The 19,693-nt window shown below is 38.4% G+C and overlaps 1 protein-coding gene across 1 annotated transcript in view; it reads left to right on the top strand.

The window, feature by feature from the left end:
• The window catches only part of CGNL1 (cingulin like 1), a 197,589-nt gene that overhangs the window by 2,318 nt on the left and 175,578 nt on the right, over positions 1-19,693 (top strand).

Here is a 19,693-nt window from a genome sequence, read left to right as displayed (position 1 = left end):
TTTAAGTTATGGTACTCTTGGTTTCTTTCCCCCTTCCTCTCACTGCCTTCTTTCTCTCCCACCTCATTTCCTCACTGTCATAGGCTGCCCTATTGCTAGAAATGAGTCTCTGTGGGGGTTCACTTAATTGTCTTGGCTATATGGAAAGGGTAGTAACACAATGTGACTTTTGACCAAAATACTTAACCTTTAGGGAGCAAGACAATGGAGAGTATTTTCTTGCAGTTTTTTTTTTCTGGTTTGACAATGGAATCAAATCATGTTACCTTCTTGGTTGAAACCCTGAAATACACTTCCCCATTTGAAGGTCAAGAAACTCTCAGTTGAAAATGCTCTATACATAGGAATTATAGGATTTTAGAGCTAGAAAAGCTCTTAGTGATGACTCAGTTTGTAAAATGAGGATGATAATATTGTATTACATGCCAGTAGTTGAAGTGCTATATAAATGCAAGTAATTATCTAGTTCAGAAGTTCTTAACCTTGTTTATAGCTAGCATTTATGTAGCACTTTAAAGTATTTTATAAAGCTCTTTACAAATATAATCTTATTTGTTCCTCACAATGCTGGGAGTTTGGTGCTATCATTATCCCCATTTTGCAAATGAGGAAACTGAGGCAGACAGCCATTAAGTGACTCAGGACATACCTCTGGTAGGTGTCTGAGGTCAGATTTGAAATCAGATCTTTCTGATTCAGTACTCTAGTCACTGACCCACACCCTACCCCCAAAGCTGCCTTTATTTTGTGTCGTGCATCCCTTTGGCAGTTTGTGGAAACTATGGACCCCTTTTCAGAATAATGCGTAAAACAAAATATGGAGGATTATAAAGAAAACCAATTGTCAATGTTTTTTTTAAAGCAAAGTAACAGGTTAAGAACAACTGATCTTATTCAACACCTTCATTTTATAGATGAGGAAGTAGAGGCACAAGGAGGGAAAATGACTTTGCTAAGATCACAGAGGAGGGAAATGATTTGCTTGACATCACAGAAATGGTAGGGGAGCCAGATTTTGAAGCTCTTTGGATTCCAAGTACAGCATTATCTGTACTATATAATCTTATCTCTACTAGTTTGAGCATTGCATCCTGACAGTTATAGTGTGGATTTTGCAAAACATTTTGGCAAAAGGGTATTTAAAATAATAATGTAAGTTTGACCTCCACTGAAGTCCTCCTCTGGTGCCTCATTGTGGTATGGAAATGACCCTTCTTTCTTGAAGGCTATGCCAGCAGAAGAGTACCTCTAGCAAGTCATTCCAACCTGGAAAGACTTCAAGTACAAGCAAATGATGGACAGCATGCCTCTTGTCCTAGACCCAGCCTTACTAAGTTCAGACTCATCAGGGTGGAGAAGGATGATGAATTTTTTGGCTACAGCAACTTTCAAAGACCATTTGTTCAGTCTATAGAGATCATTCTTAGTGGGAGTAAGTACCCATAGATGAAGATATAGGCCCCTGAAAGAATGAAATTAAGTTTTAAGTGTATGAAAACCTGACAGAACTGGAGAAACATTGGTTTTATGAGATTGATGTGATTAGAATGAAGAGGTAAATGGGCAGGAAACTTAGATTTAGATGAAAAATTAGATTAATTTAGATTAGAAAGATTTAGAACTGGAAGGGACCTCACATGTCATCTTAGTCTAGCCCCCCTCATTTTCCTGATGAGGAAACAAAGAGGAGAAGTGACTTGTCCAGGGTCATACAGGTAGTATGTAGCAGAGTTTGAATTCAGGCTGGAAATCCTGTATCTTTTCCATTTCCACTAATAGGTCAGTCAGACAGTTGACAAGTAACAAAAGTTTGCTGTGTGTTTAACATTGTGCTAAGCACTGAAGATACAAAGAATTGAAAAAACATAGTCCCAGCCAGGTTCCCTGTCTCCTGAGGAGGTTTTCTATCCTATCGGATGATGTAGACTTTTTTAGAAAGAAGCTCTTATTTCTGGAAAGAATAGACCCATCTTCCTGTGGAAGAACAGAGTTGTTTTATTTTTATTTTTGAGTTTTACTTTTTGTCCCATTTTTCTTGTTTGGTCCTAATGCTAATGAATTGTGAGATGGTCTAAAAGTTGACAGCAGCTTTGGATTGTAATAAAAGCTGATGTTTATGTAGATTTTGGAAGTACTTTATGTACATTATCTCATATAATCCTCACTAGAGTCCTGGGGAACTGGGAATAGAAAGATTATCCTCCCCATTTTGCAGGTAAGGTAATGTAAGAAAAGGAAAGGCAAAGAATTGCCAGCAAATTGGACTTGCAGAGAATTTATTTCAACCATTCTATAAAGCTCTACCAGCATCTAACAATATTATCCAGACAACTGCCTATCTAATGAAAGCCCTGGAAATAGAATGGTCGAAAATGAGATGCTTGTTGACAGTAGCAGCATCAAGGCCTTAAGTGTGGTTCAAGTAGTTAATAAATCTACAGAGTTTGATGTAAATAGTACTGAAGAGATGTTCTTCATTCCCCTATTGTTAACCCCCCTCCACTTCTACCTTTCCTCTCTGAGGTTTGTTATTCCTTTTGAGACAAAGCTTCTTTTTCAACCTTGAGATAGGAATATAGTATAAATACCCCAAGAGAGAGTAACTCATTGTCCTAAGTTCAGCGTGAGTTGTAATTGACTGATGCCATATCTTTTGCCCCATCCACCTTCCAAAGCAGATTTTGGTAGTGTGAATAGGAGAGACAATTAGGAGAGGAAAGGGGAAAGAAAGGGGCAATTAGGTCACTGAGGGTAAACTGTAGCTCAATTTACCAAAAACAAAATTTTCTTTTATTAAGCATCTATTCTGTACAAAAGTTGCTAACAACTACAGTCAATCAAAATAACCCCCCAGGGTTGCAGACGCTGTGCATACAAAGACAAAAAGGAAACAGCCTGTCCTCCAGGAGCTTACAGTTGTAACTCATAAATAACATGACGTCCCAACAGTTTTAGTGAATTTTTTTTTAGCTTTGATAGTTTAACTAGCTTAAAACTGTAAGACTTTTGGAATACTCCATGTATAAACACATATGTACATATATGTGTGCATATGGATGCATGTATGTATATACATACAAATACATATATGCATATACATACATACAGAAGCGTTTCACTCTGTGTGTGTGTGTGTGTATGTACATATATATATGCAATATACAAAGTCATTTTACGGGGGAAGGCCCTTGCAACTGAAGCGGAATAGGAAAGACTTCATATAGAAGGTGTGATTGCATTGAGCCCTGAAGGGAATGTTAAGGCTCATCTATGATTCAATTAACTAAATGTTGAAAAGACATATCTTTAATGCATTGAAATTTAGAATATTGTTTCATTCTGGCTTGCCATTACCGAGATGCTAGTAATAGGGTGTATCTAGGAGACTCTTTGGAGCACAGGATTTAGTCTGTGTATTTTACTTTAGCCAGGCGTGAACTGAATGGGTGTATACCACAGTATTTCCCTGCTTAGAATGAAAACAAGTCTTCTCTGTTAGTTAACATTATTTCAAATGGGAAGATGAGATGGTGATAAGGTGCCATATTGAAACACTATGACACATATTGTTACATGATGAAGGGTCATATGTTGGAGCACATTCTTGAGAAAAATTTTTTGTGTATAATTGGTGCTGGGTTTTTTGTGTGGTGGTGTTGTTGTTGTTGTTGTTGTTGTTGTTGTTGTTGTTGTTGTTGTTGTTGTTGTTGATGGTGATGGTGGTGGTGGTGGTACAGTGTTACCCTTCTTTTTTGGAAAGGAAGAGAATACAGAGTTTCTTGACCTTTTTTGTACCCTGGCTTCCTTTGGCAATGTGATGAAACCTATGGGCCCCTTCTTAGAATAATATTTTTAAAGGAATAAAATAAAAGATATGGTATTATAAAGGAAACCAATTATATTGAAATAGTTATAAAAATATTCTGGAAAACAAGTTCGTAGACCTTGGATTAACAACTCCTCCAATAGATGAACCACTAAGAAAGCTGAGTATAGTCCTGCTCAGAGCCTGGAGATGGTAAAATGTCATCTCCAATTTCCTTCCAGCCATATGGTTATCTATAGCTGAGGTAAGTAGGTGGCCCAGTGGAGGCCTGAAAGTCGGGAGGACCTGAGTTCTAAAGTGGCCTCAGACTTTAGCAGTATGACCCTGGGCAAGTCACTTAACCCCCTTTGCCTTAGTTCCTCATCTGAAAATGAACTGGAGAAGGAAATGGCAAACCATTCCAGTATCTTTGCCAAGAAAACCCCAAATGAGGTCATGAAGAGTTGGACACAACTGAAATGACTGAACAATATATCCATAGCTATTCCATGATGGAAATTCCCCAATTTGTGTCTATTATTCTTGTCCAAGACAACACAGGGTTCCTGTTTATGTGGTGCTTTTGCACATATCTTTGTCATATAGCAATTACTTCAGTGCCACCTAGCTGGCTGGGCTTGGAGTCAGGAAGACTTGAGTTCAAATTTGGCCTCAGATACTTGCTTAGCTGTGTGACTGTGGGCAAGTCCCTTAACCTCTTTTTGCCTTAATCCACTGGAGAAAGGAAGGGAATGGCCAACCATTCCAGTATCTTTGCCAAAAAAACTCCATTATGGGCCATTGGGTCATGAAAAGTTGGATATGGTTGAACAACTGAACAACAATTACCTCAGGCTTTAAAGAATGACAACTAGCAACGTTAGAAGCCTATGTTTACTTCAGCTCTGTGATGGAAGATAATTTTGGAACCTCAACCTGGGCTGCAGATAAGCGTTTGCTACTTTAATGGAACATAATTTAACATTTAACCCTAAGAAGTATTGATTTGGGAGATTTTCGGGGACTTAGGGGCATAGTAGTCATGGAGTTACTAGTGTTTGGGATTAGAGCACAGTACATTTGCTAGCAACTTGTACCCTGTCTGCCAACACAGCTGGCAGCCTTCCTGTTTACAGGGAGGAGTTGATTCTTTGTGGGCCAATAAGGGATTTCTGCTTGCCCCGTGGAGAATGAATCATGTGGTTAGTTTTCAAGTACAACTTTAAAATGGGGTTTCTTAATCTAGGATTTATGAACTTTTTTTTTTTAACATATTGATGACTCTTTCAAGATAATTGGTTTCTTGTATTCTTCCTTGTATTTTATTTTATACATTTAAAAACATTCTGAGAAGGGGCCCAAATGCTTCATCAGACTGTCAAAGGGGGTCCATGGCACAAACAAGGTCAAGAACCTCTGTTCTATTTTTAAATTTTTAGTTAATTAAATTTATTTTAAAATTTTATAAAAAGTTTTATTAATATGTTCTGTTTTACATTTACATACATTTACAGATTACTACCTTCATGGGAGGTCTCATGTAACAAAGTAAAACATTTAAGTAAAGCTAATAATGTAGTAGCCTCATCTAAAAGCATAGCATTTTACATCTCTAGCACTACCTCAACCTCTCTATTTAAACACAACAAAACAAAAACCAAACCAAAACAAACAAAAAACTAAAAGAAAACAGTTTCTCCCATCCCCCACTTTGGACAAAAAAAAAGAAAAATAAATTTCTTGTAGTAAATATCCATAGTCAAGCAAAATAAAGTCCCTCAATGGTTGTATACAAATATATATAGATGTAGATACACATGTATTACACTTAAGTATTTGTCTCTGTCTCTGTGTGTGTCTCTCTCTCACTCATTCTGCACCCTATGCATTTGTCTCTGTCTCTGTCTTTCTCTCACTCATTCTGCACCCTCAGTCATCTCTTCATCAATAGCATCATTGCGTTGACAGTAGTTCTTAGAGCTCCAAAGTTGCTTCTCTTTACAACGTTGTTATTGTATAAACTGCCCTCCTAGTTCTGCTCATTTCATTCTTCAGCAGTTTATAAAAATCTTTCCCACATTTGGGGGGTTAGAAGCACACCACCCCCACCATCTCGAAAATCTGTGTAAAATTTTTTGGCCCTCCCTTTGTACCAGAGAAGAAGTCCGAATTTTTATGATATTAAAAGATGAAATATGTTGATATGATGCAATGCTGTACATGTATTTTATGCATTTCTGAGTTTCTTAACTTTTCCTGCACATTGTCTGCTGGCCTTCTAATGACATCTGTAGCTTCTGCGAAACTCCCTCAAAATTCCCGTGTAATTTCTCATACCAACTCGGGATATAGTGAAGCCTCGATAGGGAAAGTTGCAATGTGGAAAGGATAACCGTTATTTCCTCATTTCTTAGCACAGTAGTACTCCATCACATACTGCAACTTACTCAGCCATTATTCAGTTGCTGGATCCTCTCAAGTTTCTGGCCAGTTTTACCAGAATGCCATGAAAGCGGTCTGTGAAACAAAAAAGGTGAAGAACCTCTGTTCTAAAGGAACTTTACTGGTTTCATATTTTTTTCAACCTTTAAAACCTATCAAGGAAATAAAAAAAACACTCTGCATTGGTCTTGATTCTAGACTCTAGAATAGATACTCAGTAATACTTATTTCCCTTTATTTTTTTCCACGCTTCTGTTTTTGGCCTTCTTTTCTCCCTTCTCCTCTATATTCCCTTTCTTGACAGTCTCATTCCTCAGTCATCTCTATGCAGATGATTCAAATATTTTTATCTATTTCAAGTCTAATCCCCTCCATTTACAGAAATTGATGGTTGGAAGACTGATGTAGAGAAGCAGTGTGGTATAGTGGATATAGTGCTAGACTTGGAGTCAAGAATACAGTTCAAATCCTACCTTAGAGTCATTTAATGTCTTTATGACCCTGGGTAAGCCATTGAATCCATTTGTGCCTCAGTTTCTTCATCTGGAAATGGAGGGGATTAGACTTGAAATGCTTCTTATGAAATGAACAGTAGATGCTGTTTGTTTTTAATGGTCCTTTAACTTAACTCTGAAAAGGATAAAGCACCTTCTCCTTTGTGGTATTTTCCAGGATCTTTTTCATAACAGAATAATTGTTATATACCTCAGACCTTTGAACCTCCTATACCATTTTGTTCTGTATCTCTCTGATGTGCTTCCATTCACTTGGATTCACTTCCAGATGATTTGAGGGGGCCTGGGTTCAAATCTTTGGTCTTGCATTTATTTTCATGACCGTGAACAAGTCACTCATCCTCCCCGGATCTCAACTGAGGGAAGTCCGCTAGCCTGAGTTTGTATCCAGGCTCTGCTTCTTGCTTGCTAGCCTTGTGACCTTGGGCAAATCCAAGTCTCTGGTCCTCAAGCTTCCTTATCTGTAAAGTGAGGGATTGACTAAATGGCTCCCAAAGCACTGAAGGAAGAATCAGATGAAAATGTTTTGAGAGAGAAACTGTTATACATACTCTTACTAGACATTTCTTTGCTTTCATCTTTATAATGTGGATTTCGAATCAGTTTCCTCAGAAGGAGATCCCCTGGCAATCAGCTGTCCTGGGGGAAAGAGGGGAGGAGAAAAAGCACAATCGAGGGATGGGGGAATGTGTTGCCCTTAAACAAACATGGTCAGTTCTTGGGGAAAACCATGTTAGTCATCTTTCGTTTATTTTCCTCTTCTGGTGACCAGGGAAAGCTTTCAAGATCAGCTGTCTCCTGTTTTGAGTCTGTGCACAACGTATTTGTTGTTTACAGGAGTATCTGTGTGCACAAACTTGCAAATGGCTTCATAACCAAAAGAGTCTCTTTATTTCATCTGGATGTTATAACCTGCCTTTGTTATGAGTGGAGCTAGGAGAAAGGCATTTTATTTTCTTTGAGTTTGAGATTCGCCTGCAGAGTTCAGGTGCACAGCACTTCCCCCCCCCCCCGGGTTTGAATTCATCCACAGGATGTTTTAACATTAAATTGCTTGCCTTATATCAAATTTAGCTGTTCATATTACAAATTTCCGTATTCACACCTCAGCTTCTTTAGGGGCAGAGCGGGGTTGGTTGAGTGGGTCAAAAACAGCCATTAGTTGTGTAGGAATTTAATGGGGGAAAGTCCAATCTGAAAAGTTAAAAGACAGGGAGAAATTGTTTCAGAAATGAACCCAGATCCCTACCTACTTAGAGTGGGTTCTTTCTTGTTGTCAGTCATTTTAGATAAAGTACAAATTCCTCAGGCTAGCATTGATAAGAAGGCTCCTCCAGTCTAGCTACATACTCCCTCTTCAGCATTGTTCAGCTGATTTATTTCTCCCTCTGCTTTTGTTCACCTTGCCTCTCTTCCTTCTCACTTGTCTCTCTGGGCCTCAGTTTCCTCACTGGCAAATTAAAAGGGGTTAGATGCTTCCCAGCTCTGACGTTCTATGATCCTGTGATTTATTCACTGAACTACTAGTTGTACCTTTGGGTGTACTTGCCTAACTCTTTCTTCAGAGCCAAGTTTAGATGCCACTTCCTCCATGAAGCCTTCCCTGATAACTGAAAATGATTTTTCCCTTGTTCATGTTTTCCTATGGCATTTTGTCTGGGTTTTTCTTTTTCTTTTTCCATTCTTCTTCATGTATTCCTACTCACTGGTGTACATGGACACTCAGTGTCCTATAGGCAGCTAGATAGTGCAACACTGAACCTGAATGCAGGAAAACCTGAGTTCATATCCAGCCTCAAATACTTAAGTAAGCTGGGTAACACAGGCCAAGTCACTTAAACTTAACTCAGGCTTCTCATCTGTAAAATGGGAAATAATAATTTTTTGGGGGGCAACTAGGTGGCACAGCTCTGGGTACCAGCTCTGGAGTCAGGAGGACCTGAGTTCAAATCCAGCCTCAGACATGTAACACTCACTAGCTTTATGACTCTGGGCAAGTCACTTAACCCCAATTGCCTTGCCAAAAAAAAAAATTAAAGTGGGAAATAATAATAATAGCACCTACCTCTCAGAGCTGTTGTGAGTTAAAGCTCTGTAAAAATGCTGTTATTATTATTGTTGTTGTTTAATTCCCCTTCCCTGTAAGGTCTTTGAGGGCAGGGCCCATGTGGCTTTGTTTTTGTATTCTCAGGGTAGGGAAGGGCGCCTGACAGAGCAAAAACTTAATAAACTTTTAAAACTTAAAACATCATAATACTTAGTACTTACCTGAATATGAGTACTTACCTCAAAGGTCTATTATGAAGACATCAGTTTATAGGACCATAGATTTAGAGCTGAAAGTATCTCAGCGATTACTTAGTCCAGTCACTCATCATTTTTTACAGATGAGGAAATTATATATTTGACCTCTTATTACTTGGAAAGCATGTCTCCCAAGTAGCAATAAATGCATTGTTCTAGTGAAACATGGTTTCTTCACCAACCAGTGTTATCCATCCTTCCCCCTCCCCACCCGCAACACTTTACTCTAGCCCCCTTTACTCTAGCCTTTACAGATGAGGCTCAAGGGGGATAAGTGACTCAAGGTCACATTCGTAGTATCGCATGTGGGATTTGAATCCAGGCCCTCTGACTAGAGTCAGTGCATTCTGTACTTTTCCATAATTAACTCTTCTAGGATGTGCTTAAAGTAGGTGAAGTGCTTTGTAATCATAAAATACTCCATAAAGCCAATTATTATTATGACCAGCCTCTGTTGTTGTGCTGTGATGCCCTCTGGAGTTTTTGAGGTATGTGACTCTAAATGGCTGTTTTAGTGATTAGTTAAGATCTGTTTGTAATTAGCAAGGTCATTTACATACAAATAAGTAAGGTGTAAAAATCATTAAAACTTGTTAACCTCTTATTGACTTGAACTTAGCCCATTTCAATGTTATTTGTTCCATTAGAGCAAGAAAAAATGGTTGCTTGGTAAATACTTTTCTTTTTTTTTATAATTATATGTTTCATTTTATTCATTTAATAACATTATTCTGAAAAAAGTTTCAGGTTTCACCATATTTCCAAATTTATCCATACAATAAAAAATGTTTGAGAACCCTGGCCATACAAGTCTCATACAAAACATATAGTACAAGTAGACTCAGGAAATAAAGATAATTTTCTCAAAGAGTTTAGCTGATTTCTCTGAAATCATCCTTCCTCTCATTTCTTTTTTTTAAAATATGAATTTATTTATTTTTAGTTTTCAATATTTACTTCCACAAGATTTTGAGTTCTAAATTTTCACCCCATCTCACCCCTCCCCCCACCCCAAGATGGCATGCATTCTGAATATCCCTTCCCCTAGTCTGTCCTCTCTTCTATCTCTCCCCCCTTCTCTTATCCCCTTCCCCTTCTATTTTCCTGTAGGGCGGGATAGACTTCTGTACCCCATTTCCTGTATTTCTTATTTCCGAGTAGCATGTGAAAACATTTTTTTAAACATATGTTTTTAAAACTTTAGGTTTCAAATTTTCTCCCTTCCTCCCTCCCCACCACCCTCATTGAAAAGGCAAGCAACTCAATATAGGTTATACGTGTGCAGTTCTGCAAAACACTTTCACAGTACACATGTTGTGAAAAACTAACTTGATTTCCCTTAATCCTATCCTGCCCTCCCATTTATTCTATTCTTTTGGAAATACTTTTCTTTACAGATAGTGAAAACTTATTTCCTCCCTGGACTAAGGATCACAAATTCCAAAGTCATGACCTCCTGCTGAGTGAGATTTCATTGTGGTTTGGTTTCGTGGCTTTGGCATTTTCTGATTTGTACCACTTTCTACGCCATAAATAATGCTAAAATGTTCATTCACCAAAACTCAGTTGAATGGGGCCTTCAACCAGAATTAGTCTGCATTTAGCTTTTAGAAAAAAGAAGCAAATTCAAATCAGCAATTTATTAATTATTTTTTAAAAATACATCCACTTTCTGGAATGTTTATGCATTCCTGATAATGTCATAGACTGTGGACATCTTCTATATGGTCCTGCCATAACTGGTGCTTACAATGATGATCTAAGCCCATTGTGAAATAGTTAGTTTTAAAAGAAAAATTAAGTTGTAATTAGTTCACTCTACTTTGGCAAGTAGAGTGTTATCATAGAGGGTGTTCTGAAAGTCTTAGTACAGTTTTAAACTAAGCTTGACACAATTTCAGAAAGATTTTCACTGAGGTTTGAACCTTATTGATAAGCAGGCATTTGACTTCTTATTACTTGGAAAGCATGTCTCCTAAGTGCAAATAAATGCGCTGTTCTAGTGAAATGTGGTTCTTCACTGTCCAGTGTTATCCATCTTCCCCCTTCCCTCTTTACTCTAGCCTCTAAGGCTTCTTCTGTCATTGTTTCCTTTCCTTCCCTCTGCTCTCTCTTCCTATGAAGTTCTACTTACTTAAGGCTCATCTGAAGTTTTAGTTCCTGTGGGAGACTGCTGATGCTGCTGGTGCTTCCAGCTAACAGTGATTCTTCTGGTCTCTCTCCTATGCCAATCCCTTTGGCCCTTGCTGTCCGTACCACATAGTTAATACCTTATAGCTTGTGCTAAAGTAACCTGCATTGTACAGCTTAACAGTATATTTGTATAGAATGCTATCCTAGGTACTGTATTAGTTCCTAGTTGTTTTTGTAGGTTGTAGTTCTAGTTTATAAACTCTTCAAAAGTAGGGGCTGCATTTTATACTTATTATATTCTTAATAAGCAGTGTGGCATAGTGAGAACAGTGCCAGGAGACCTGTGTTCAAGTCCTGACTCAGACACTTACCAGAAATGTAACCATGAGCAAATTATTTAAGCTAGTCTACAAGCATTTATTAAGCACCTACTGTGTGCCAGGCACTGTGCTAAGTGCTGGGGATACAAAAAAGAAAAAAAAGACACAAAGACAGTTCCTGTGTTTTCAGGGCCTGAGTTTCTTCTTTTGGAAAATAAGGATGATTTGAATGTTAAGTATCTGCAATGTAAAGGCAAAAGACAACAGTAGAACTTTAAAAAAAAAAGGAAAGGAAATGGTGATTGTAATATTTGTATTTTGTCTGTAGATTTTTAGAGTGCAGCATAGGGTGTCTAAGACCTGGGTTCAAATCTTTGGATTCAGTTACAAATGAGTACACTAAGACTTAGTACATTTAGTACACTAAGACTTTTGGGATAATCTGTTTAAATGTGAACTTATTATTAGTATAATATCAGGCATACAGTAGAATTCCTAAAAAATATTTGGTGTGAAAGTGCTTTGTGTAAGTTTTTCTTATTCTATTGAAAGCTGAAAATTGAATTAATGTCTAATGGATAGAGCAGGGTAGAGGAGTAGGAACCTGCCATCTCGAGGCCACTAGGTTCTCAGGTCTGGCCCTTTGACTGAATCCAAACTTCACAGAACAAATCCTCTTAATAAACGGATTTGTTCTGTAAAACTTGGACTCAGTCAAAATGTCACACCCAAGGACCTAGAAGGCCATGTCTAGGCCACAGGTTCCCCACACCTGGGATAGAGTGTTGGATTTACTCCATCTCAGGCACTTAAAAGACTAGCTGTGTGACCATGGGAAAGTCACTTAACTTTCCTAAGCCTTAGTTTCCTCATGTGTAAAATGAGGGGGCCAGATTGTAAAGCATTATACTCATGGAAGGTATTATTAGAATCATGGAATCTTACAGCTGCAAGATGCCTTACAGGTCACCTCGCCCAGCCCTACCCAAAGTCTGAATCCTCTACACAACCTTATTGGTTAGTGAGTGGTTTGTTTGGTGATACTTGAGATAGAAACTTCTGTTTACCAAGGCAGCCCATTCTACACTGGTTGGGTTCCTTCTTCAACTGAAGTGAAAGCCACCTCCCCAACAATTTCCACTTCTTCTAGATCTACTGTCTGTGGTCAAAGAGATTAAGTCAAATCATTCAAATATTTAAGAAAACAGCTGTCACTCCTCTTCTCACCCTCTTCAAGTATCCTCTTTGCTAGTCTAAATATTCCTAGTTCTTTTAACCCAGGGCTTCTTAACATGGGCTCTATGAACTTTAAAAATTAATATTTTCATAATTGTTTTAATATAATTGACTCCCTTTGTAATCTTAAGTATTTTATTTTCCTCATTTAAAAACATTATTCTAAGTAGTTGGTAAGTTTCATCAGACTTTCAAAGGGTTCCATGACTTTAAAAAGCTTAAGAATCTCTGCTTTAACCAGATTTTACAAATCATGGTCGGGGGTCTCTTAACCATGTTGGTTAACATCTGTTGGCTGTGGCTGCAATAGCAAGTGTCCCTTCCAAAATTCATTGCCCAGAACTGGCCACAGTTCTGTTATATGCAGCCTCTTTCTGCTGTAGTTTGACCATTGGAGTCCCTTTTTGTTGTCAGGCCCTTTTTACTCTCCCCAAGTCAGCCTTGTTTGTAAGCAGTACGATTTATTTTTCTTCAAGGATTTCAGGACTTTTTCAATGAGTGTTCTTTCTCCACCTTCTTATTCAGTGTTTCTAATGACCCTTGAAATGAACATTGAAATTAACTTTGCATGCCAGGGTTATTGGGGCTGGTTTGGGAATACATCTTATTAGGTATTTGGTCACTGCTGAAGAATTCTCAGCAGGAACACCAGCATAGCCTTAAGTCGTACTTCTGGTGACAGAATGTTTGGGTTAAAAAACAAGTCACTAGAGAACACCCACCAGGTCCTGTTTATAACTTGGTTCAAAAGCTTCCCTCAGTTAAGCCATTAAAAATCCCTGTTGTAGAGGTTTCAGGGGATGCTTTGGCATTGAATGGAGATGTGACCTTCTAAATGACGACCTATGGAATGAATGATCCTTAACCTGTGCCTTTAATTATACACTTTGCTTTACATTTTCATTTGGAGGCCTCCGCCAACCATTGTAGCATTTCATTGGCTTCAGATTGCTTTGTTATCCAGGGGGAATTGGGTTGGAGAGAGGAAAAAGAAGGTTATGAGACCTTGATGCTAATAGGAAGTAATTTGCAATGAGATTTCAGGTGATGATTCTCTGAATTCAGTCACCCTTAAAGTGAAGCTTCTTGATATTTGGTCAGTTCATTTCCATACCAAATCAAGATGATGGGAGGTAATCAAAGGTAGGGTAGGATCTCTCAACACTTAAATAAGTATAATTTATGAGGGGCAGGCAGCATGATTTCTGTAATGGGAAAATATTCTGGAATAATTTCCTAGAAATAACCCTTGGGGGAGCATAAAAATGTATAAAAGATGGAAGAGTGGATAGAATTTATTTAGCTTCTCACAGATTTCACAGAAGAAAACATTTTTTAAAAATTGAGTCACTATGGAATTTTGTGAAATTAGGCACAGCAGTATAATGTATTCTACAAAATTCAGTTTCAACAAACATTCCTTAAATACCTGCTATGTCTAAGGCACTCTGTTAGGTGCTGGTGATTTAAAGACAAAAAGTAAACAGTCTTAGTTCTCAAGGAGAGGAATTCTATGGCTGATGATGTGAGGAATGGAAAGGGCAATGGATCAGGAGTCAGAAGACCTGGGATTAAATTACTGCCTGGGAGACCTGGGGCATTGTGGTACAGTGAACAGAGCATTGTCTGTGGATTCAGAGGACCTGGATTCAAATCTTACCTTTGATGTGTGGACTACCAGTGTAATCTTGAGCAAATACCCTAGCATCCCTCAGCTTCTTTCCTCATTTGTAAAATGAGAGGTTAGATTAGATGGCTTCTATCGTCCCTTCCATTTTGGGGTCTATCTATAAATCACAACTTCTTTTGGCCAGTTTCCACATCTGTAAATTGGGGAGGAGGAAAGATGTCTCATTTTTCTAAGTTCTAGGACTTATTTCTAAGGTTCCTTTCACTTTAACTCTTATGATATTGTTTGAAATTAAAATATGATTTAGAAAAAGAAAAATATGGGGATAAAGGTGGTACTTCTGGATGTAGAAGTGGGAAGAATATATGGAGTCCTCTAGGATTTAAAGTGCCTAGGACTAGTTTTCTTTTTGCTAATAGGACTAAATAATTTTCATAAGTGATCTGGGAGAGGAAGTACGTTGAGGGCATATAATATTAAACTTTTCTAGGTAGTGAAATATTAAGCATAAGCTGAAGGAAGTTGTCTTGAAATGTGGGTGAGCAGAAAAGCAGCATTTGGGGCAAATGCAAAGCAATAGAGTCAGAGTAAACTAACTAGAAATTCCATTTGAAGTCTGAACATTTACTTTGGGGAGATAGAAGTGTCGGGAGGCCAGTGATTCTGGATTCTTGCTTCCTAGATCATATCCAAAACAAGATTAACACACCCAAGTAGATCATTATCAAAGTGATGGCAAGCTTGCCTTTCAGTTCCTTACTCTTTTAGGAAGGTAATAACATTTAGAGAACAAAAATAATCACTTAAGCCTTTTTTATTTTAATAATTATAACAGAATGTTGAATACAATTCAAGGATTTATCCAATGATTAAAGAAGTAAGCACCCTGTCCAGCCTGACAGGATTTAGGATGGGTTTTAATCCTATACCTACCATTAGTACTTTAGTCCTTGATTGAATACTCTTCTAGGATGATAATGTTCCTAAAGAAGAGAGGCAGAGGGGAGAGAAAGGAGGGAAGTGTGGGTCCTTGACCTGCTAGTTCAGTCACCTGTAGAAGCAAGTCAGCCTTTTGAGAGCCCTCTGGGATTTAGGCCAATTTGGGACTGAATCACATGACTTTGCCCTGTAGTTTACACAGACTTTGGTGATCTAGGGCAAGGTTTCCTGATGCCCCTCTCCACGTCAGTAATGACCTTCTCTCCTAATCCTAACCTCATCATCCTCATTTAGCACTTTTGGGCTATCTCTCTAATACATTTTCTGACCCTTATTTTATACTATGTATATTTTAGGCTCATAAATTGAGTGCTGGAAGAGACCTTAGGGGTGGTCATCTAGTTCAAACTTCTCATTTCACAGATAAGGAAACAGAGGCCCTAGAGGCTTGCTAGGATTTGATGGAGCTGAGATTTTAACCCTGTGAATGTATTTTAGCTCTTCACTAGATAATGAGTTCTATGAGGATAGGAACAGTGTCTTGTCAAAGCTTTGCATCTTTCCTAGTTCCTGCAGATGTGTCCTACAAAGAGTAGGTGTTTAATAAATATTTGTAGAAATGAAGGTTGTCCTGAATCTTGGGGACTCTAATAGATTAATCAAGTAACATTTTACTTACAGAAATCATGTTGCTTTTATCCCTACCACTTACAGTGCATGTTTTCTTCAGTGACCATTGATCCATTTTTTTTGTCGTATATTCTGCCATCTTGATTTGGTTTGGAGATGATCAAAAGGTTGTATTATAACTCTCACTTTGATTTCAGAAAAACACTACCTTATAATGACTGACTGCTATTCCATGCTAAAATGTCTTTTGCTGGATTGTTCTGCTTTTCTCATCAAGGGGCTGTAATTGATAGATGACCAGCAAGTGCCCAGGTTTGGCTTAAAGGTTCTTCTGGACCCTTACTAGAGGAACAGTGGGTAGGCAGTCTTCATAATAGGCAAATCTCTGTTATGGCAAGAGAGTCGCAGGTGTAACTGGCATACAGGAATCACTTGGTGCTCAGAGACAAAAAGAAACTGTGATAAATGTAGCCTGGAGAGTGCATGCTGGTAGTACATCTTTGAAGCCATGGAAGAAAGCTGTGCTTGGCCTTTGTGGGCAGTTGTTTACTTTTATAAAGGAACCAGGTGAACCTTGTTCTATAATGTGGCTGCCAAGGTAAAAACAAAAATCTGATTAAAAATATTAGCCAGTCTTTGCTTTTCTGCCATAAAGCCTTTTTATTTACTTACCAGCTATTGGTTCCATTAAAGAGGAAATCTGGGGTGGTTTGGTTTAGTGGCAAGAGCATTGGATTTAAAAGTCGGAGGTCCTGGGTATAAGTTCCAGCTCTTTTATTTCCCTGTGTGATTTCTGGGCCTCATTGGCCTCATCTGTAAAATGAGGAAATTTGACTACATCAGAAGTATTCAGACATGCAGTCCACCAGACATCTGTGGCCCTCCTGAGTGTGGCCTGAACCAGGTTAAAATGCGGTTCTTTTCTCATTTTATTGTGTTGATATACTAAATAAATAAAAAATGTGTTGTTGTTGGCCCTCGGAGATCCTTATATATGGTTAAGTGTCTCTCTTTTCCGTTTGAGTTTGACACCACTGGACTAGATGACCCTTAAAGTCTGTTAAGAATTCAGAGGTGGTGGAGTCTTCCTCCTTGGAGGTGTTCTGGATGCCCATTTGTCCCATGTGCTTTGGTGGGAATTCCATTTTTGTGTGGATTGGACTAGATAGCCATTGAGGCTCCTTCCAACTCTCAAATTATGTGAGTCTACTCCTTCTTTCCCTAAATCTATGATCCCATAGTCTCAGCTGGTGAAAGAAAGGAGGTACCAAGGTGTCATCATACCAGATCTTCCTTCAAGGCTCGGCTCCCTGCTACCTTTATTAAATTGACTATGGGCTTCATCCAGACCCCCTTCCCAACTCCTGCTCTATAGGTAATTCCTGTATCATTGTCTGGATCTTTCTTTTGCCCCCAGCACATTGTGATAATCTGTTAGGCTGGAAGACTTTCAGATTTAAAGCTGGCACAAGATTTTTTAAAAAATCCATTATTGAAGGACCAGTCTAGTTAAGTGAGGTTGGAGAAATTTATTGTTAGGAGGTTGGCTAACCTGGGTATGTTTCTGTGTGCATGTGCATATGTATGTGTGTGGTGTAATAGAAAAGCACTGCTTTTGGAGTTGTGGCCCTAGTTCTAATTCTGTTCTGCCCTTTTACTTCTTTAACCCAGACGAGAAACCACACCCTGAAGAACTTAACCTAAAATCAAATCAGTAATGCCACTGCTACTGGAAAAGGTGTATCTAGTTCCCACATGACTCCACTTACTATCCCTGTAACTTTCTAAACTGAAATACCATCCCTGACCAGCCCTGTTGTACTTTTTATCTCCTCTTCTTTTACCAACCTGGGGCAATGTCTTCCCTTTTGTGTCCCCAGCTTAGCCTAAGGCTTAGCACTTTGTGAGCCCTTCAATGCTTTTGCATTCATTCCTTCTAGTCACTTTCTACTCCTGTTTCCTCATCTGTAAAATAAGTGAATTGGGCGGACATCTCTTAACCATTCTTACTAAATCCTATGCTTTTACCTGGAATTATACTTTTTTTGTTGTTTACATGTATTTCTTTCCCACCCCAAGTAAATTGTAAACTCTTAAAGTGCTGAAATCTTCCTTTTTCACCTTTTTATTCTTAGCACTCAGCACTTAACAAATATTTCATTGAATTGGAGAGAAGAACAGAGCTTCTCAGGGTGGCAGTTTAAAAAACTGATTAGATTTTCCGGAGCCCAAGGGAAGAGTTTGTCTGGCACTCCCACTCAAGTAGGCCTGGTTGATGGAAGGAGTGGTACAGAGAAAGCTTCCATGTCTGTGATGACAAGAGGGGAAAATTTTCTAGTGCTTAGTACGAGGCCATTTCAAGAAAAATAGCCTTTGCTCTGAAATGAAAGGGTGCGCAGCTGGTTATTGATTAGAAGGAATCTAAAGGGTATAGATAAGTGTTAGTTAACGGATAAACACTAGGCTAAGGCCCAAATTATCTTGCTAATAGAATGGACTCTTGGCTAATTTAAGGATCTGAAACCAAAACAAATGAAAAGTGAGATATGGGGGAAGGGAGGGAAAGACAAGATATACTTAGTGATTTTTTTTCTTTTTAAAGCTGGCCTTGGTGAAAAGAAATCACAGCCTTTTGGGAGAGATAGTAATGGCTCATGTTTATGTAGCACTTTAATGTTTTCAAAGTGATTTCTGTACCATGGTCCTATGAGATATGTTGCATAAGTATTATCTCCATTTTATAGATGAGGAAAGTGACATGTAGGATTAGCATAGGATCATAGACTGAGAATTGGAAGGGACCTTAGATGTCACTTAATGCAACCACTTTTCCCTTGTTTATTCTTATTTTAATGTTTTATTGTTGCCTTTTGGCTTTTCTACTACTGTGGCTTACTTATGATGTTGCTCCTCACCCTCAACCCCTTCTTATAACAAAGAGAAAGCATTATCCATAATCTACAACCTCTTGGAAGAGGGGAGGGAAGGGCCATTCAGAAGAGGAATAATAGATGTAGGGCAGGAGGGGACCTCAGAGATCTATTGGGACTCCCTCATAGCAGAGGAAATTGAAGTGCAGAAAAGTGAAGTAACTTGCCCACAGCCATAAAGTTGAATAATAAGGGGTTGAGTCATAATTTGAACACAGGTATTGACTTCATATCTAACGTTCTTTCCATTACACTACTCTGTCTTTAATAGAAAAGTTAAGTCACTTGCCCAGTCACACAACTAGGAAGTGGCAGTCTGGGATTCAGATTTTAAATTTAAATATATCTGGGTTTTCTGACTTCAAGACTAGTGCTTTTTCTACTACATCACATGACTTCCTCTTTTGATAACATTAATTGACCCAATCTGGAAAAGTTCTTTCCAGTGATGAATTCCTCAAGGAAGTTATGTTCATCTCTCTTTAGATTGTTATGTGTAAAGACATATTTAAAAAAATTTTTAAATGAAATATCTTTCCCATTTCAGTGACATATAAGAAAATGGCTTTCATTTATAGCATGTCACTCCACAATAAGATAAGCACAAATTACCATGAGGGAAACCTGTCCATTTTCTGTCAACAGCTGTGCTTGATTTCGGCTCCTTGGAACATGATTCCTCACTTAGGTTAAGCTGAAAATCACCTGAAATCTCCTCGTTGCTGATGGACAGTTTTTGATAACTCAGCACCTTCTCAACTTCCCCAATTGCCTCTCAACTTCTCTCAATTGCCTCTCAACTTCTCTCA

Source organism: Phascolarctos cinereus, unplaced genomic scaffold (genome assembly GCF_003287225.1).
Source record: "Phascolarctos cinereus isolate Bilbo 61053 unplaced genomic scaffold, phaCin_HiC Scaffold_3;HRSCAF=262, whole genome shotgun sequence".
NCBI classification, from domain to species: Eukaryota; Metazoa; Chordata; class Mammalia; order Diprotodontia; family Phascolarctidae; genus Phascolarctos; species Phascolarctos cinereus.
The sequence above is the reverse complement of the archived record's forward strand: the minus strand, read 5'-3'. Positions and strand labels throughout refer to the sequence as shown.